This window comes from Capsicum annuum, chromosome 2 (assembly GCF_002878395.1).
Source record: "Capsicum annuum cultivar UCD-10X-F1 chromosome 2, UCD10Xv1.1, whole genome shotgun sequence".
NCBI classification, from domain to species: Eukaryota; Viridiplantae; Streptophyta; class Magnoliopsida; order Solanales; family Solanaceae; genus Capsicum; species Capsicum annuum.
The window spans coordinates 150,087,399-150,096,404 of record NC_061112.1 but is presented as its reverse complement, the minus strand read 5'-3'; positions in this window follow the sequence as shown (position 1 = coordinate 150,096,404).

Genomic DNA, 9,006 nt, shown 5'->3' with positions numbered 1-9,006 from the left:
ATATATATATATATATATATATATATATATTTATTATTATTATTATTCTGTACTACTACTACCATGTCTGCTTTAGAAAATAACTAAAAGTACTACTACTTGCTACCTACTAATATTAATATTAGTTATATTAATATTTTTATCTTTTTCTTCAATATTTATAAATATTTTTAAAATTTAAATGCATATTTATAATAATTATTATTATCAATAATTTTAGTACTGGTTATATAGATATTGAAGAGATTTTAAGAAAATAGAACTCGACTTCAATTTAAATTTCATTTAAATTCAAATTCAAATTCAAATATAATATGTATTTGTTAAAAGAATATCAATTTATTATTCTTCCTTATCCATAATTTTTCAAATAAACTACATACTTATCTTATAATGCATATATTTGAATTAAGAGAAATATCTAAAATCAATAAGATTAATTCACATGTTATTTTGTTTTAAAAAAAAGTTCCTACTTTTTTTTTATTCTATCACTATAACTAGAGAAAATTGAAGGAAAGGTGTCTTTTAAGTCTTGAATGAAGGATTGGTGACATTGACCAACAGATAGGGTCAAACATTATTAGGAAACTTGATCAAGTTAATTGTGGACTTGATTAATATTTTACAAACTTTCTAATCGTTTCAAAAATACAAATCAACCCAACCCACACCCTCTTCAATCTAAATCAACCAGTCTCCCTCTCCAGCTTCTCTCAACTCTCTCCCAACCAACAGTTCTACAAAATTTCTCCCTTCAACCTCCGGCGACAAATAGTCGGGCGAGTTTCTTTTCGACTTTCAACCTTAAATCGACGTGAATACTTCTCCGGCAACAACAACTTCGAGTTCTTCGTCCTTCCATTTCCTTTTTTACAGGTAAAAAATTATGAAGAAACAGAGGAACTTGAGCCAGATATTCTTTTGGTATTGAAATGTGGTCTGAATAAAATTCTAATTTCTGGCATTTCTGCATTTCTTCTTCTTTTTGTCGTACTGTTGATTCAAATTTATTGGTGATTTTAGATCACAGTTGATGTTCTTAGTGTGTGTGTGTGATGTGTTGGTGTTGTTGGGTTGATTTGTTGTTTGTCTTGGTAGAAATGGTATTGCAACAGTTGAAACATCTAATATAATAGATGAAACATATGATGCAACAGATGAAAATCTAATGCAACTAAGAAAATCTGATGCAACAGGTGAACAATCTAACAGATCATTCAGCTGTTGCGGCATACGACTCTTCTATTTGGAAGAAATCTAAACAATATTGATCCAACAGATAACTGATTAGTGATCTATTTTTATTCTTTCCAACGGTTTACTCTTCATTTTGCAACAGATTAGGACTATTTTTATTCTTTCCAATGGTTTACTCATCCATTGCAACAGGTCGGTTATCTGTTACAACAGATAACATCCTGGTGCAACAGATTAGTGATCCATTTTTATTCTTTCCAATGGTTTACTCATCCGTTGCAACAAGTCGGTTATATGTTGCAACAGATAAAATACCTGGTGCAAAAGATTAGTGATCTATTTTTATGGTTTTCAACGGATTACTCATCCATTGCAATGGGTCAGTTATGTGTTGCATCAGATAAAATACCAGGTACAACAAATAGTGCTATTTTTATGGTTCCCACGGATTACTCATCCGTTGCAACAGGCCGGTTATATGTTGCAATAGATAACATACCTGGTGCAACAGATTAGTTGTCTGTTGGAACTGTTATGCATTAATCAATTATAATCTATGTTATGTTCCTGTTAATTTAAGATAACATGGCTCTCAAAATAAATGAAATCGAATCAAGTCCAAGTAAAGGAACAAGTGCAGCAGCTCAGCTACATCCACCACTCTATGAGCTCGTTTATAAGTGTTATCTCAATCAGGAGTAGAAGATATTAAACACGGGGAGGAGGAATCTTTCAAAAGAGATGATCAAAATGCTATAGCCCTTCCACCGAAGAGTTGGTCAAAACCTTCAGCATTGATCGTTATTCTGTGAGAATGCAAAGTGATGGTGCCACAGATTTAACGGGTGATCTCGTGGTTAAGTCAGTCATGGAAAAATCTTTCGACGCCTTCAGAAAAATACTTCGAGAATAAAAATTAGATTCTTATTTTCGGGAAAGCTACTTTGGACAATATCTTGATTTACCAGAGGACAACAATGCTCGTTTTCAGATGAAAATGGTATATGATCTTCTCAAGCGCATGTTTATGTATGAAAACAAAGATAAGATGGATAAGATGTGGATAAATTACTGTGGCATGCCTGTTTGTTTTGGTTGGGAGGAGTTTGCCATAGTTACCAGACTAAAATATTATCCTCCTTCTCCTTCTCCTTCTCAAGTTACACCTACTCTGACCCAAAAAAGCACCCCGCACACCCAAAAAAGAAAAAGGCAAGTCGAGTGATCATGATGGCCTGGTGTCCATTGTTGGTCCAAGCTTCAAAAACAAAAATCTGATTGAAGCGTTGAAAGGTAAAGGACTTTCAAAGAAGCAAAAACAATCATTGTGCTTGGTTTGGTTTGTACATAATGTTCTTTGGGCGAGAGACGTTACCAACAACATAAGCCTTCGGGTTATGAAAGCTTCAAAATGACCGACGAATATTTGTTGACTCCGTTAATGCCAAAAACAGTCAACTTATATGATTTTCCATGGGTCTTCATGGTAAATATTTCTTTTATCATGATATAATTCATCATTTTTTTATTCAATAATGCTTTTAATTTATTGGCATTATGTTATAGGCTTAGGCATTTGAAGCTATTCCTTATTTGAGACAACAAGTGAACTATTAGGAAGAATTTTCCTGTCCAAAAATTCTGAGATGGTTGTCGGCCAAAATCGATAAAAATGCAAAATTTCTTGATCTTTTCAATCCCCCAAGGAAGCAGTAAGTCCAATTCTAATCAAGTTTTTGTTTTAATTAATGATTAAATGATTTCATCATCATTCTTAGGATATGTACCGATTTATTTTAGATTGTCCATCCATGGCTTTTTTCGACCAACCGAGATTTGAAGATGCCATTTTTTCTTACTTTATGGTCTGTGCAAACTTTATCGGACCCTAAGGTCGTTGATGAAATAAAAGTGGAATTGTTTGGAGCAACAGCCATCACAAGAAAAACATTTTTGGAGGGTGGGGCTAATGATGCTCCTCTTACAGTTTTTGAAACAACAAGCTATTATGATTATGATCATAATGGTTGTACAGATTTTTCTCCAGATTTTGCCACATCTAGTGAATTTTCTTCATGCAAATGTCAAGACTGCAAGGCAAAACACGATGGAGTGATTAATATTATTAATGCACTAACTGCTTCTATAAAGAAAATGACATCTAAGAGGGGATTCATTCCATCAAAGAGGATTTCATATCCAGACACTCCACTAGAGATCAAGGCGGCTAAGAGGAGAAGGAAAGACACTTACAAGGCATCATCAATCATAAAAAAAGCAAGATTGCAACACCTCTGTCTTTGTATTGCACTGATGTTTAGTGTGCAAGGGCCACAGAAGAGCAGCATGAGCTGAAGAAGGTAAATGTACATCATCTATTCCAAAAAAATAAATAGGCACATATCTGTTTCAACAGATGATACATTTGCTGAAAATTATCAAATAGATATATACATCTGTTGCAACTGTTGTCTAACCTATTGTATTTGATTCGTTATCTGTTTCAACAGATGAGTCTTATATTGCAACAGATGGGTCATTTGTTCGAAATTATCATACTGCTCTGATTTACCTGTTCGAATTTGTCCCAACAGATAATCCATCTGATACAACATTAGACTCATCTGTTGCAATAGATAGAAAATCTATTGTATATCTCTACTTAGCATTGACAATTCTGGCTTTCTAGGTGGATGTCACAGCTACTGCCGAAGAGCATAATATGACAGTTGATAATCCATCAACTGCTTCCAAAGATGAAAAAGTGGAGCCTGTCGGTTTGGGAGAACAAAAGAATTACCCATTTGAAGGGTTCAACATCTCGGACGATGCTCTAAAAAAACTAACACCATTGATCAACGACTATTAAAAATAGATTGCCGACGGGATATTAAAGCATCATGGCGGCAGGTACATAAATCAATTTTATGGATATTGGTTTATACAATTCTTGTTGTAAGAACCTGACATTAACACATATAAATCATCATGTAGAAAACAAAAAGACGACCGCTACAAAGTAAACGAATCGAGTCTTGGTTTTGATATATTCGACTTTGTTGTTGCACATCCCGAAAGGAAGAATTGGTTCTACTTGATGTCACAGTCCCAAACTTGCTGGAATGATGAGGTTTAAAGGTCATGCATATTCCTACTATTAATACTTTATTTAATTGCATCTGCGTATTAGTTTTTCATCATGTAATCTGAAATGTTTGATAATATGTGTAGCACATCCATGTCATTTACCTCCGAAAGAAGGCCAAGTTGCAAACACAAGAACAATACAGATACACAACAGGCAATTGTTTATACAAAGTTTACATCAATAATGCCTACGATAGGTATTGTCAACAGTAGCCGGAAGTTTTTCAAAATGAGGAATGCTTAATCAACATCATCAAAGGTTTTAGCATTTCGGCTGGCTTACCTTGGCATTTGGTCGACGAAGTGTACATCCCAATCAATTGTGGTGATGAATTCCATTGGGTATTGGCTGTCATCGTTCTAAAAGAGAGGCGCATCTGAGTTTTTGACTCGATTTCGCAAAAAAGACGTTCCGGGCCGTCGTCTGAGATACAAAAGCTGGCCAAAATATTGCCTACTTACCTTGATATGAGTGGCTTTTTGGATCAAAAGGTTCGTACTGATTGATTAACAATAGAAGCATGCCGGGATAAAATGTCTAATCTATTTGATGTACAATATGTTGATGGAATTGCAACAAACCATTGGTAGCCTGTAAGTTTAAGTGTCATGATTTAATTTCATTTCACAAATTTCACAACGCTTGCATGAACTGCAAGATATGGATTATCTGTTTTTGTATAATGCAGGGATTGCGGTTCTTTTGTTGTCGCCTATTCCGAGTATTTGAGCGATGGATTACAAGTACCAAATGATGGATTTGATGCTGGATTACTCCGCAAAAGATATGCTGCGCTTTTATGGAAATATGGAGAAGCAAAAGCTCGTAAGCCGTACGCAACCGACGTTAAAGATCCACGACGACGAAAGCTGAATTCCATAGCACTAGATGAAGAACAACTTGTCCATATTGATTAGATCTTTATAGCTTGAGTTCATCAATGTAATAACCTATCCTCCTTGATTTAACTTATTGATTTATTTGTAGAGTAGATCGTTTGTACTCATAATAATTTTTTTTATATTTCATTTATTTGTTGAGTTATTTCATGTAATTTCTGAAGGCTTCGATTTATTTTATTCTGTCTATGAATATAATTAATTTTGAATTTTGAACATGTTAATTGAAATGAAGTACTAGATTCAAATATCACAACGGATAATACATCTGTTGCAACAGATGACATATCTTATCAGACAGATTTAGACATATGTTGCAACATGAAATGCAACACGTAGGTCATCTGATGAAAATTATATAACAGATCTTCCTGCTTTTTTTATTTGCTCCAACAGATTTCGACCAGTTGCAACAGATAAGTTATATGTTGCAACAGATCGTAAATTTGTTGCGACAGACAGACGGGGAACATCTGCATAACGCAACAGATGACCAACCTATTCTAACAGATAATCAATCTATCACAACAGGTACTCTATCTGTTACGACAAATATAAAATTTGTTGCATTATAAAAATTCAACTTTGCCAGATATAAAAATTATTGCCCCTACATGTACAGTGAATTGGCTTGAAAAGAAAATTTGTTATCATATTCGTCTCTGTCTTTGTACATGTTTTTTTATACACGAGCTCCAACCATTTAGCTAGTACCCCATATGCCCAGACCCATTGCATCTTTCCCACAATGGTGTCGCACATACCGGTCATTTGTGTATCGGTCAGAAAATTCTCGATGTATGCAAGCGAGTACGGCCCACACGCTGCACCGATTGTATTTTTTGGGAGATGGATGTTCTTATTTCAACCTTCAAAAATCCATGATTCCTTTGCCTAGACTTCAGCTGACAAATGATCCATCAGCTTGCTTTGCGTCAACAACTTAGGTAACAACTTCAACAGTGGCTGCATGTGGGTTAAAAACATCTTCTCGCTGAACACAGGAAAGTTGCAGTCATAAACCTTAATATTTCCCTCGTATAGTAGTATCTCAACAGTGAGAAAATGGGTGACATCTACATTCATGACTGCAAGGATTCTCTTTACCTTGGTCTAGCTCTTGCCGTGTGGATATGGCCTCTTCTCTCTAACATATTTAATCGCTTCTTCATCCCATTGGAACGTAGAAACTAATCGATCAAATCTCGGGCTACCATAATTAGCTATCTTAATGAGTGTAGCGTACCTATCCTTGAAATTATTGTAGAAGTTGAGGTCCATTATCCTATCGGCAACATCATTAGCATCCGGGTATGCTAATTGTCTGCCCCTCATGAGGCAGAGAATTTCATCAACATACTGTGGTATAAGAAGACAATTTTTAAATAGTTTAGTAATTGTAAAGAATAAAAACACAGTCAAAAGAATCTGATGCAAAGGGTTCTCTGAATCAATTCACAAATTACCCAGCCAATGCAACTTATGCAATAGATGTGTATTATGTTGCAACAAAATACCAAGTTTTCACAACAGATTACACATCTGTTGCTTAGATTCTTCTTCATGGAGTGGATTGGAAGGGTAGGTTAGCAAAAATAAACTTACCTTGTCCTCATACCACACACACATATTGTCATATTCGAGAAGTCTTTGACGGCAAATGAATGCATGGTGTATTCTTTTTGAACCTTTATCTTGATGAATTCTTCAATTTCCTTCTTCTTCTCCTTGCCAAGCACCGTAAATATGTCCACCTTCTTCGGAGGCCCCTGAACTTCAACAACTACTGGAGCGGGGGGAGTTACAATTTTTGTTGATTTCAGAACGGAGAGAATTTATCTATTTTTTCTTCTATTTCTCCTAACCTCCACTGTAGGAGTGCATAGCTCCCTCACCTCATTAGATGGTATGACACCTCTCCTGGATTTCAACTCCTCGGTAGCTTTAGAAATAGCCTCTAACTTGTTGAGGAGTTTATCCTCTCTGTCCTTACACACTTTGCATTTGTAATAAGAACATGAGGGTGCGGAGGGGTGAGAGGGACCACTATAAGAGTGGGAGGGATCGGTGTAGGGGTGAGAGAGAGGATCTGTGCAAGGGGTGTTTTCAAACATATTTATTTTTTGTTGAGCACCAACATGCTCATAATCACGACTGGAAACAGAAGCAGCAGCAGGATGGCTGCCACCATCACAAACAACTCCACCAGCAACACCCCCAGAAGAAGCACCCGGATCTGTTGTAGTTTGAGTTAGGTCGTAAAGAGCTTCAACATTAGACTGACTTTGCCTAACTGCTCTTCTTATGGATATTGCTTCATCTAATTCCTACTTTATTAACTCGACCATTGGGTCTTCTTTTGTATCAGCAAGACCCATAGTAAGAAAAGAAGTCATCCCCAGCTCATCAACTGTAGGCACGATCCAAGGATGCACAACCTATAAAAAATGACAGGAGGAATTTAAATCATATAATAATAATTTATAGTCAGTTAGGTTACATGGGGCTCGGGTTATGTTAACACAACCAACTTATGCAACATACGATCTAGCTACCACAACAGCTAATCTGTATGTCAAAACTGATTGATAATATGTTGCATCAGAATACCTATCTGTTGCATAATTTTCAGTAGATAGGTAATCTGTTGAGTAGGGTTCAGAGAACAAAACAACATATGGTTAATCTGCTGCAAAATATGGATCATCTGTTGCAATAGATTTCCCATCTGTTGTACCAGTTGCAGGTGACGAGTAATTGTTGCAACAGATGGAACATCTATTTCAATATCTTTCTTTGAGGCAAATTATTTTAGTTGAAAGAAGACATACTGCATTATCCAGAGGGTTAAAGAGATCAGCCTCGTTAATATTTTTTTTGCTGCTCTCTACTGCAGCCAACCACCTAAGGATCTTTGGATGAGAAATCTTATCCGAGTAATCCGTGAAATGCTTTTGGAGGGGAGGAGTGGCTTCATATTTCCAAGCCTAAAAATTGTAAAAAGGAATCAAGCAAAAAAAAGTCACAAGTATATTCGATATAAATTAATAAATGAGTAAAAATAGTGATCAATTTTACCATGAAAGCCAAAGAAAAGCCGTATAATGTGGTCGTCTTTGACTTTAGCTATTTCAATAAATATTTGACAGTCAAGTAGTAGCTGTCGTAGCCCCAGGGATATTCGTTGAATTTCCCAAAACCATCAACAAGCGCCAACAAATCACGTTCTATGACTTTCTTGACATCTCTTGCCAATAAAATAGAATGGTTAAACCAAACTAAGTATAATTTCTCCTGTAGTGCTTTGGTATGTCTTTATTCTTAAGAACCACTATCAAATCCTCACTTTGTAGCTAGGTCCAACAACCCATATTTTTTTACCTTGCATTTGTTGGACCCTTTGTGGGGTGTTTTCTTGATGGCAGGTTCTTCTAGATGATCGCATCTCAAGCCCGTCACAATGACAAACTCTTTCAATCAAAAACAAACCGGCATGCCACAGTAGTTGATCCAGACTTTATCCATCTTATTTTTGACCTCCTTCGGACCTTCATCATACCCCGCATACATGATCCTGCACTTGAGAAGGTCATATACCATGATCATTAGGAAATGGAGAGGGCGGGTCCCAGACAGCTCAAAAAAGTGTGCAAAACAGCTCTTCTTAAAAAGTCCATCTATGCTTTCCTTTTTCATAATACTCATAAGTTCGTCAAAAGGTTTCCCCAGCTGACATTTAAGTACAAGATCACCAAATAT